We start from the raw sequence: 12,153 nt of genomic DNA on the forward strand, positions 1-12,153 counted from the left end.
TCAGCAAGTTTGATGGATTCCATCTAACTATCACTTATTTCTACACACCAGGGACAGTTAGTTATAAAGCATAATTTTCTAATATGAACATGAAGAAAAGTATAAAGCTTACTGGGAGACAGAAAAGAAGTCTTGATAAAATAGAAATATGCCATGTTTGTATTTAGGAAGACTCAATAAATTCTTCATAAATTAATCTAAAAATTTAGTTGCATTCCCAATCAAATTTCTATGGGACTTGACAAATTAATTCTAAAATCCTTGTAGAATAGAAAATGTTACGTGAGTAATTTTTTTTTTTTTAAAGAAAAAGAAAACAATGATGGGGATAGGGCTTGTTAGACATCAAAATATACTATACAGCTGTGGTAATGTACCAAGACACCGAATTGGAATAGAAGTAGATAAAAAGGGATCAGTGGGACTCAAAAGAATTCAAAGGTAAATATATTCTAGAGATAGCATTTCATATAACCGAGGAAAGAACTTGGGACAATTGGCTAGCTGAGAAAAAGGAAACTCAGATCCATATCTAAAACAGTATACAAAATTAATTGTAGGAGAAGGGCCCCGGGCCTAGAGCAACTGTGGACTAACCAGTGGGGGGGCAGGGGAAGGGGTGGGACACCTGCTGGTGGGCGGGGTCAAGCCCAGTGCCAGGCGAATGGGCCGCGGGCTCTCGGGCTTTGCAGGGAATCTGGAGTCCTGACTCCCAGCCCGGGACTCCACCTGGCATTCGCGGGGCGGGGAAGGGGGGAGCGTAGGATGCTCTGAGCACACACAGCCCCAAGACTACCCCTGACACCTTCAGCCAGGCGATGCATGCCCAAGCCCCCCCCCCCCCCCACGCCCCGCCTACTGTGCCCAGCGCTGCCTTTAGACTCCTTCCTGCTGCTGCTGCTGCTGCCGCTGCAGAGTCTGCAGTCTTGCCTTGACCCCGAACTGCTGCCGGACCCTTGGGAGGCACACGGGCTGCTGACCCACGCCCTGGGCCGCTCGGCCCTACCCGGCCGGCTCCTGAGCCTGCTGCTCCCGCCCACACTGGGTTGGTGGCTGGAGAACCACCTGGGCACGCGGCGGTTCCTGCGTGCCTCTGCCCTGCTCGCCCTCGCTGCTGGGCTAATAGCTGTGCTGCTGGCAGGCCTCCGGGTGTCCAGTGCACTGGTGGCTGCGGCTACATGCCTGTCCCTCTGGCCCTGTTACTGCCCTAGACAGCCAAGGGGGGGGGGGGCGGTCCTGCCCCCATGGCTGCTGCCTAGATACCACTGCTCAGCGGGAGCTACCCTTCCTACAGCTCTTCTCAGTCCTCCTTGCTGGCCTGGGCTGTGCAGCCGGGGCCTCCCGGTGGCTGGCGCTCTCTGAGCAGTGGCTGCGGGCAATGCAGGAGGGCGTCTTTGGCAGGGCCCAGGCCAGGTGCTGGTCAGACTCCTTCGTACCCCAGGCGGCTTGGCCAAGCTGCTTATCACCCATCCTGCCATCCCTGGACCTCCTTACATGGTCACCCTTAGCCTCTTGTCCTGCAGTGAAGACTCATCCCAGCTCCCTCCCTGGCCTGGGGTCTGTGCAGCAGACCTGGGTGGGCTCCTCAGAGGTGGGCCTGGCCAAGCTTCCGCCCAGAGACCCTGCTGTGGGCGGCCCTGGATGAGCAGATGCCGCAGGAGGGGATCCAGGCCTCGCTCCTTGAAGAGCCCGCCCCGTGTCCTGAGAACCCCTGCTCTGGCTGCTTAAATCTTCCATCACTTCTCTGGGATGAGGTGGGCGGGCAGGGGTGGGGTCTCCTGGCTCGGGGTCTGGAGGTAGCCTTGACCAGTCCCTCCCCGTGCCCCACATCCTACAGGCTGGAGCACATGGGCTTCCTCACAGAGCAGGCAGTGGTCACACTAGCAGCCACAGGCCATGTGGAAGGTGCCCTGTCACTGCTGGTGGGGAGAAAGGCTGGCACTGAGGTGCTGGTGACTCAGGGCAGGGGCAGCTTGCCCACCCTGAGGGCTCCGGTCCCCCCAGCACACGCAGGCCTTCAGGTGACAAGAAGCTTGGCCTATGGGTAGGTAGTCCAAGCCCAGCCCTCTCTGCTGAGAGTCACAGTGGGGTGCAGGAGAAGCCCCCTTCAGCACCTCCCCCTTGGCAGTGTTTAGAATAAAAACCAGTTTACTTTTCAAGCCAGACCTTCTTGGGGGCCAAAAAAAATTAATTCTAGATAAGTGAGAAATAAAAATGTAAAAAGCATCAATGTAAAAGAAGAACATACAGGAAAGAATTGACACTAGATATTGGGGCAGAGATTTTTAAATTAGATACAGTTTGAATAACTGGACGGTACAGAAATTATCTAGCAAAACACATTAACTAAGTTAAAATATAATACATGTATGTTGCAGATATTTTCTTTCAGTCTAGCAGGTAAATATAAAAAAGTTAAAATATAAAAAGTTTCTATTGATAAATAAAAAGATAAAGAGGCAAAGAATATGAGCAGGTAGTTCACAGGAAAAGAAATTCAAATAGCTGGAAATATATGAAAAGATATGAAACTTCATTTATAAGCAGAGACATACAAATTAAACAAGGATGAAATATCAGTTTTGCTCCCATAAATTTGGAAGACAAAGGGGAACAAGTAGCAGAAGAATAAGGAGCAGAAGACAATGGAGACTTCTACACATTATTGTTGGTGCTAAAATTGATCGATACAGCCTCTTCTGGAGAAGAATTTCACATTGTTTATCAAGATTTAATTGGCAATTAGATTTAAAATAGTATTTGCCTAGAAAAATATTCCCATGTGTACACAATGCATTATAAACATCATAATGTTGTTTATTACATGACTAAGTAAATGTCCATCAAGTACAGTTAAATAAAGTGTTTTATCTAGTCCATGGAATATTATGCAGCAATGAAAAAGAACGAGGTACATTTATATGTACTGCCATAGATCTCGAAGATATACTGCCATCTGAAAAAAAATGATTTTATAAAATAATGCACAATATAATTCCTTTTATGTAAAAACAAGTGAACAAAAATATATAATTCTAAATATAAACATATATACATGTAATGTATAGAATAAGATCTGGACATATGTACACCAAACTGTATAAAATTATATCTCGAGAAGCCTGTGAGATTGGTGTGGCAAAGGGGCTCTATTTGTAGAATTATTGATCTGATTGACTATTTACAAAAATGTATGAATTGATTAATTGTATGATTAACAATAATAAATAGGTAAAAACTAAAGCAAAAATCCAAGCATACAAGCACACAAGATTATATCTCATGCCTACAAAAAGCTTGATCTAGGTTTTTTTCTTACATTGTGTAATTGCACAATCCTCCTTCCCAGCAAACTTCTTATTCTCCTTTTTAGGATTTATCCTTGGAAATGTCAATGCCAGAGACTAATCCATTAGCTAATTAGGCACATTTCTGAGAATACAACTACCTTAAGGGATAAAAGATGCTGCATCTCAAGTCCAGACCTTGGCTAATATGCACATCATTAACTCAAGCCTGATTAATTAAATTTTGTGAAGATATATAGAAGAGCCCTTCTTATTGTTTTTAAATAAAGTGCTAAAAGTTTCAGCTCTTCAGTGATCTGAATTTATTGGCCCATATTAGCTTTTCACCAAAGTTTTACATTATCTTGAGTTCTCTCTATAACATTGCTTATATCACTGGCTAGAATCTAGCCTTTAGCCATAACCAATGGAAAAGAATTGGACTTTTAATTATATAATCAAACAAATAAGCCATAATGGATACCCTGAAAAAATTATTTTTTCTCAACATTTTCTCTGGAACACAGAAAAGTGATGAAAAAATCATTCATGGTGAAACTGAGCTGAAGTAAAAGGTATTTTTGTGCGGATGTCTATTCTAAAACATCTTGGTGGGTCACCTCCTAATTCCCACTCCTTATTCAACAAGTATTTCTTAACCCTTTATGTGTCAGACACCATACTAAGCCTTGGGGATATAAGCCTTATGTAAGACCCTCTTGCCATGGTGAGTTTACAATCTTGAGAGGATGAGACCGTGAAAACACGAAAATGTTGTGTGAAATGTGCTGTGATGTCCTGGAAATACAGCATCCTAGAAGGGGCTTTGGAGGGAGGGGGATGGGTAGCAAATCTGTGCTCTAGGGGATCAGGAACGGCTTCTTTGAGGAAGAGAGATTCAAGACATGCAACCAGATGCTTGAAAGATGAGTAAGACTTTGCAAACCAAGGGATGAGGGGTACAGGAATTACGGCAGGCATGCCCTGTGCCAGGCACTGTGATGGGCACCTGGCGGCCCCACCCTCACAAAGGCTTGCCTCCCATCTCCCCTTTCCCTCCCAGGCTAGAATTCTTCCGCATGTCCTCTCCCCATTGCCTCTGGCCACCATCACTGACTCCTGAGGCCGCTCCACGTACACCCCGTCACCCATCCAGTAGACGGACAGGCCCTGGACTCTCTTCTCCGTCTCCGGCTTCTTCTGTTAGCGACTGGCCCTCCTCCCTCACCCTACCACCCTCCAAATGACTGCAAAATAACTGACAACACTCCAGGTTTAGGTAATTCCCTTTTCAGCCTCAGATTCTTGTGCACCAAACCTGCTCTTGTAAAAGCAAGGGTGTTTATCTTCCTGAGACTGTTCTGAGATGCTAAATCATCTTAATAGCCTCACTTACTGTCCTTGATTTCATAACCACGCAGTCAGGAAAACCCTCCCCCAACAACTTTTTTTCTCCTGCGGTCTAGGAGACACTTTTTAATTTGCAATTGAATTTGTCATAATTTGCCCTTCTTAAGGGCTACACTTCACTAGGGAAAGTTCCCTAGTTTATTCCAACAACCGCTTATAGTGAATAGTGTCTATTATACTAAGGAGTTTTCCAGAATCCTTACTTTTATGATAAGCAGAACTCCCAACCACCCTTCCAGCACTCACCCCCTGCCAGTTAAAATAAATACATATGCATAAAATATGCTGAAGGAATAAATAAATACGTGTGCTGGAATTTGGGCATCTGCTTGATAATTATTCAGCAACGTGACTCAGCGGTTTGGAAGGAGGTTGGGGGAGGGGAGAAAATGTGCCCTTGTCTGAGGCAGAGAAGGAAGAGAAGAGCTGAGGAAACTTTTATCTCTCCTTCCTCAGAACACTGGGAGTTCTTCTGGCAATTATTTTGGCAATTTTCTTCCCACGTGTTAACTAAAGTTTAAGCTCTCCCACACCGGTGGCTGTACTGCATATTTAATTGTCCCCAAATATCATCAAACATAAAGCCTGACAGTTAGTGGACAATTTTTGTTCATGATGATAAGAAAAGTGGAGAGAAAAATCTTAAGTAAAAGAGGTAAAAGTATACGTGGGAGGAAAAAGGCAAGTGCTGATATGACAACTTAGGTCTTTCAAAATGTATCAGAATATTTTCTTTTAAAATAAATAGCTAATACTCAGAAGTATTGCTGGATCATATGGTAGTCCTTTTTTTCATTTTTAAAGGGATCCTCGTGCTGGTTTCCACAGCGGCTACACCAAGTTACCAATTGTGAACAATGGTGTAGAGAAGTTCCCTCTTCTCCACCTAACACTTGTCCTTTGTTTTTTCTGATAACAGTAGTGAGGGTCAAGACCCGCTGCCCCCAAATAGGTACTGATAAGGGAGCGTGGGACAACTGAGGGCAAACAGGCTGGCGCGTGCGCGCACACACACACACACACACACACACACCCCAGGTGGAATATGTGTGATGCTCCTCGGACACTCCTGGCTATGCAAGAAAAAAGGAAAGGGGTTTTAAGTGCTTGCCATGGTGCCGTGGGGAACTAAGGCAAATTAAATTCCCTTACTGCCTACAGCCCACTAAGTCCTTGAAACAGGCAGACTGACCTCTCTGTAGAAGCCCAGCTGCCTGATGATGACACTTTGCTAGGGGCAAAAGAGAATCTTAGCTTAACAATAGCCTGACCTCTCAAGGATCCTGTAAGTCTACTTCCTTTATCTCAACTGCCCCAAGAAATATGCTGGCAATCTTACTCCAAGCTTATGGCCCCCTGATATACATCTGAAGGGTCTCAAGACTGAGGTTTGAATAAATGGTAATAAATGGCATTTCCCTAGCAACACCTAGCCCCTCAAGGTCCTGGAAACCTTGCTTCCAAAATACCTTAGAGACTTATGCTGTCCCTGACCCTCTCCCAACCTGAGGCTACATAATGAGTTACCCATCACAACCCCAGTGCAGCTCTTTCTGCCCATGTGTCCTGTCTCTGTGCTTCAATAAAGTCACCTTTTTGCACCAAAGATGTCTTCAAGAATTCTTTCTTGGTCGTCAGCTCCAGACCACCCCACCAGCACCCAAAACTTCATCAGGTACCTTGGCATACTGAATATTTCAAACTGAAAGAATTTGAGAAATGGTATATGTAAGACCAAATTTCTGACCTTCCCCTGAAGCAGGTCACAAAAGCCTCTGGTGAGAGGTCACCCTCCCTAACCCTAGAGAAAGGAAGCATTTCACAAAGACAAAAGGACACAGGGAGGAATCTGAATGAACAGGCCTTGCTAAATTTCCTTCAGTTTACTATACTTAGCTTGCCTTTGTCCTCTCATATTTTTCTACAACTCTTCATCAAAGAGGTTCTAGCATAGAAACTCAGGTTTAACCATTTCTTTGGGTCTTCATTTCCTTATGAAGCTTTCTGTTTCACGTAAAATGCATATGAAACAAATTTGTACACTTTTCTCTTGTTAATGTGTCTTTTGTCATGGGAGTCCCAGCTGAAAATTTAAAAGGACAAAGTAAAATGTGATTTTTTCCTTCTACAATAGCCATCCTGACAAATAGGAGGTGATCTTTCATTGTGGTTTTGATTAGTATTTCCCTAATAATTAGTGATGTTGAGCACCTTTTCAAATATCTCTTGGCCATTTGTATGTCTTCTTTGGACAAATGTCTATTTTAGTCCTTTGCCCATTTTTAAATTGGAAAATTTACATATTTTTCTGTTATTTAGTTATAAGAGTTCCTTATATGTTTTGAAAATCAACTCCTTATCAGATATATGGTTTGCAGACATTTTCTCCCTTTCTGTTGGTTGTTTTTTTAAATCTGTTGATTGTTTCCTTTGCTGGGCTGAAGGTTTCTACTTTGATGAAGTCTCACTTGTCTATTTTTGTTTTTGTCACCTGTGCTTTTGGTGTCATATCTGTGAAATAATTGTCAAGACCAATGTCATAAAGCTTTCCCCCTATTTTCTTCCAGGATTTTTTATAGTTTAGGATCTTATATTTAATTCTTCAACCCATTTTGACTGGATTTTTGTGTAAGGTGTAAGATGGGGGTCTGATTTCATCCTTTTGCATGTGGTGATCTTCTGGGTATATATCCAAAAGAATAAAAATCAGGATTTTAAAGAGATATCTGCACTCCAAGTTTCATTGTGGCATTATTCACAATAGCCAAGTTTCCAAACATTTGGAAACCATCCAAATATTTATTGGCAGATGAACAAAGAAAATGTGGTATATAGATATAATAACATAGTATTTAGCCTTAAATATGAAGGAAATCCTATCATTTGTGACCACACGGGTAGACCTGGAAGAGATTATGCTAAGTTAAGTTAGTCACAAAAAGACAAATGCTACAAGATTCCACTTATAAGAGTGAAAATATATAAAATAGTCAAACTCCTTAGCAGCAGAAAATAGAATGGTGGTTACCTGGGAATGCAGGGAGTTGTTATTCAATGAGGGCAAAGTGATACAAGATGAGTTAAGTTCTATAGATCTGTTGTACAACATTGTGCCTGTAGTTAGCAATATGGTATTGATGAAGTTTTGGGGTGATGGTGGGGTTTGGAGCTGATGGCCAAAAAAAGATTTTTGAAGAGGTCTTTGGTGCAAAAAGGTGGTTTTATTGAAGCACAGGGAGAGGACACGTGGTCAGAAAGAGCTGCACTGGGGTTGTGATGGGTAACTCATTATATAGCCTCAGGTTAGGAGGGGGTAAGGGACAGGGTAAGTCTCTAAGGAATTTTGGAAGCAAGGTTTCCAGAATCTGGAGGGGCTAGCTGTTGTTAGAAAAATGTCATTTATTATTGCTTAGTAAAACCTCACTTATGAGACCCTTCAGATGTATATGGGGGGCCATAAGCTTGGAGTATGATTGCCAGCATATATCTTGAGGGAGTTGAGGTTAAGGAAGTTTCCAAAGGAATTTTTATATGTTAAAGTAGACTTATAGGATCCTGGGGAGCCAGGATAATGTTAAGCCAAGATTCCCTTTTGCCCTTAGCAATGGGTCATCATTGAGGCAGCTGAGGTCCCAGAGGAAGGTCACTGCCTGTTTCAAGGACTTGTCAATGGGCTGTGGGCAGTAAGGGTATTTAATTTTTCATTTGCTGTGGTTTCCCACACCACCATGGCAAGCACTTATACCCCCTTACAGCTCGATGAGGGTGATATTAGAGCTCCGGGAAACAGAGTCTACAGGTTTCTGGAGATTAGGCAATGGATAAGATTGCCTTTTTCTTGCAGTTTACTAAGTTATCTGTAAACTGAAGGAGACTCCCGTCCTACATGACTGTGATCTCTATAAGTCAACCATTTGCTTTCTTTCCTTTCCCTTGTTCTTGGGCAGCCAGGAGTGTGAGAGGAATATCACACATATCCCACCTGCAGGGGTGGGGGTCCTAGCTTATACTTTGCCCTCAGCTTGCGTTATGCTCCCTCATCAGTGTTGTACATTGAAAATTTTAAGAGAGTAGATCTAGCGGTTCTTACCACACACACAAAAAGCAAAGGTACTGGGGCGCCTGGGTGGCTCGGTCGGTTAAGCATCCGACTTCGGCTCATGTCATGATCTCACGGTCCGTGAGTTCGAGCCCCGCGTCAGGCTCTGTGCTGACAGCTCAGAGCCTGGAGCCTGTTTCAGATTCTGTGTCTCCCTCTCTCTCTGCCCCTCCCCTGTTCATGCTCTGTCTCTCTCTGTCTCAAAAATAAATAAACGTTAAAATTAAAAAAAAAAAAAGCAAAGGTACATAAGGAAACTTTCAGAGGTGATGGATATGTTTACTACCTTGACTATGGTGATGGTATCATGGGTGTACGTGTTTGTCCAAACTCATCAAATTGTATACCTTAGATATGTGCAGTTTTTTTTCTATCAATTACATCTCAATGCAACTATGAAAAGTTAGTTAATATTTTTCATCTGTAATTTAATAGGGGGGAAAAAGTAAGGAACTATTAACCTAAACCTTGACATAGGCAAAAGCACTGTAAGATGGGACTCTAAGCGGGGAACATAAATTTCTTGCAAAAGAAAATTACACCTTTGAGGGGGTGACATTGAAGTCACATTAAATGGTTTATGTCCTTTGATCTAGGAATTCCATTTCTATGGTTTATCCTAAGGAAATATTTGGTTAGTATTAGTATGTGGTTAGTGTTAATATAAATAATGCTGAGATAGTCGGTATGATGCGGACCTATTTACTGGTCCTAAAATATTTATTTCAGTGTTATTTATAATAGGCAATATTAGAAAAGAGCCAAATGTTCAACTCAATGGGAATGTTTGAATAAACCAGAGGACATCTACTTGATTAGAACTTGTGGAGCAGAGTAGGGTTCACAGACCCCTGGTGGATGAATTCCACAGCTGCACCTTCTAGTTTACAACTTGTAGGGAGGTTGCCCTCTTGCTTATGTTTTTTTAATCTGGAAAATGGTTATAAAATCTCTCGCCTAATAAGGTCATTGTGGTATCTAGCTAAGACTAGATCATCATGCTTGGAATATGGCGGACACTTCATAAATGAGAGCTACCATTATAGAGCCATTAAATATTCATAAAGTCTGCATAAAAGCAAGGAAGAAGTGTTTATGCTATCTTAAAAGTCAAAGAGTGTAGGCTTTCACATTAAAAAAATAACGATGATAAATACAAAAGATAAGGCTGAAGGATATACAAAAAATATTAAGTGAAAATATATGATTAATAGAACTATAGTGAACTCTTTGTATTTGTCTTCTGCATTTTCTAAAATTTCTTTAAATAAGTATATACAATTTTTTAAAGAAAAGCCTCTTCGTTTATTGAAAATAATCCATCCCTACTTGTTCTCATCCTTTTGGTGGGTGACCTTTCTGGGAATCCACTAAATTAGTGCTACTGGTAGAAGTAAAGCATGAAGTGTAGGGATCTGTTCTGGGTGGTAATAAAAAGAGCACTGAGACTTGAGAGATTTAGGTCTCTTCCTGCTCCGTGACCTTGGAAAAGTCACTCAACTTCTCTGACCTGTTATTTCTTCCAGGAAATGGGAATAACAATACTTGTCTGATACACATCTCCTAAACTAACAAGAATACCGTGCACATAAAGACTTCGAAAAATGTTAAGTGCTTTACAAATGTACATGACTTTGTGTTTCAGGTGTTTATCTTTTCAAAGATTGAACTCTACTCTTTATCCCTTTTTTTTTTTTTTTTTTTTTTTTTTGCTGATGAAGTCAACTGAGTCGGAAACCAAGTTTCATCATGTACCACGCCCACTTTCATTCTTATTCTTTTCTTATCTCTATCTCTTACAAAGAAAATCAATACACAGCTCTTACTTAGTATTTGTTTTCTATTTTTTTTTTCTTCTTTCTAAGTGAATTTCAACCAGAAACATCTGCTGTCATATTAGGAGTAGAGACTAAGCTTGATGTGACTTTCTCAATTTAGATATTTAGGATGATCAACTTTTGCTTTTTGAATCATTTGCTGTTAACTGATCTTACAAAACCAAACAAGGGGCAGGAAAGAAGAATGTAAAATACCATGGCCAAAGGAAGTCATTACCCATTAAGTCACAAGTGTCCAGGTAGAAAATTGCATTTATGTCATGAGTAAAGCAGTAAATAACACACTTGATGACTGGACAATCATTTCTAGATGTTAGTCTATACTTCCATGCCAAAAGCTACCAAATAAGTAATCCTGAAGTGCTCGTTATCTCTAAAACCAGACACATAGCTTTGTTCATCAAGAAAACATTTGTCTTTGTTTTTTTAAAAGAAATTCTAATTGCCACCTCAAAGACACCATATTTGGGGGGGACTTAGAGTATTACATTTTCATTTTCCTTTGCCTGGTACATCTGCCTCTCTTTAATCTCTGTGTCTACATTAATCTTCACTCTTTGCCCAAAAAAATTCTCTGATGTCAGTTTCTCCTAACTGACGTCATATCTGAATATCTTTCTTCTTGAATCCTCAAACAGAACAGATAGTCTGACCTTTTCTGTATTTAATTAACAAGGGTAACTTTTAAAACAGGAAAAATTCACCATATTCAAAAAGTAGTTCCTTACTGCATTTGTGTGAATAAAATACATATATGTCTATATTGTGCGTATATCTATATGTGACATTTATATTTCTTTAAACCATCACTTAGAAAAAAGTAGTTATTTCATATTTAAGTCCTTATGAAGTCTCTTATGTTAAGATCTGTCCTTCTCCCAATTATTTGATTTTGAATAGCAAAGAATTGCTTGGGGAACATAATGGATTTTGACTTTGGCTGCACATTTGGATTGCCTGGAGAACTTTTAAAAATTTCCACATGCAAGCTGCATCCCAGACCATTACATCAGAACCTCTGGAAGTAGATCCAGGCATCTGTGTTTTTCAAATGTTCTCCAGGTGATTCCAATGTACAGCTAGGTCTGAGGATCACTGATAACTGAAAATAACCTTAGTACTAGGGTTTGATGTTTATAAAATTTATCTGCGGAAGCAGGGATTCAACACAGACTTAATGAGTATTCTTCAGAGGAAAGTCTTCACCATTGCAAATAATGTCTATTATAAAAATATATTTCTAACATCATTAAAAAAAGATCCATCGTCATAAGTTGTGGGATTCCCAAATATACATCTATAGGATAAATGAAAAGCATGCTCTTCTGTTAGTGGGTTCTAGTGGCATAGGACAAAATTTCCAGTGACAGAATTATGCATAGAATCAAACAGTGCTATAGTTGAAACAACTTAGTCAGCAGTGAATATGATATGCAAGAAAACTTTACTAGATGATTCAAAAAGGGACTCTAGTGATGATTAAGACATTGACGTCAAAGTTGCATGTGAAAAGTTTGAA

General features: G+C 41.0%; 1 pseudogene; it reads left to right on the top strand.

Annotated features, from left to right (window-relative positions):
- The first annotated feature begins 822 nt into the window (after positions 1-822).
- LOC131492444 (rhomboid domain-containing protein 3-like) overlaps positions 823-12,153 on the top strand; it is a 55,311-nt pseudogene continuing 43,980 nt past the window's right edge.

This window comes from Neofelis nebulosa, chromosome 13 (assembly GCF_028018385.1).
Source record: "Neofelis nebulosa isolate mNeoNeb1 chromosome 13, mNeoNeb1.pri, whole genome shotgun sequence".
NCBI lineage: Eukaryota > Metazoa > Chordata > Mammalia > Carnivora > Felidae > Neofelis > Neofelis nebulosa.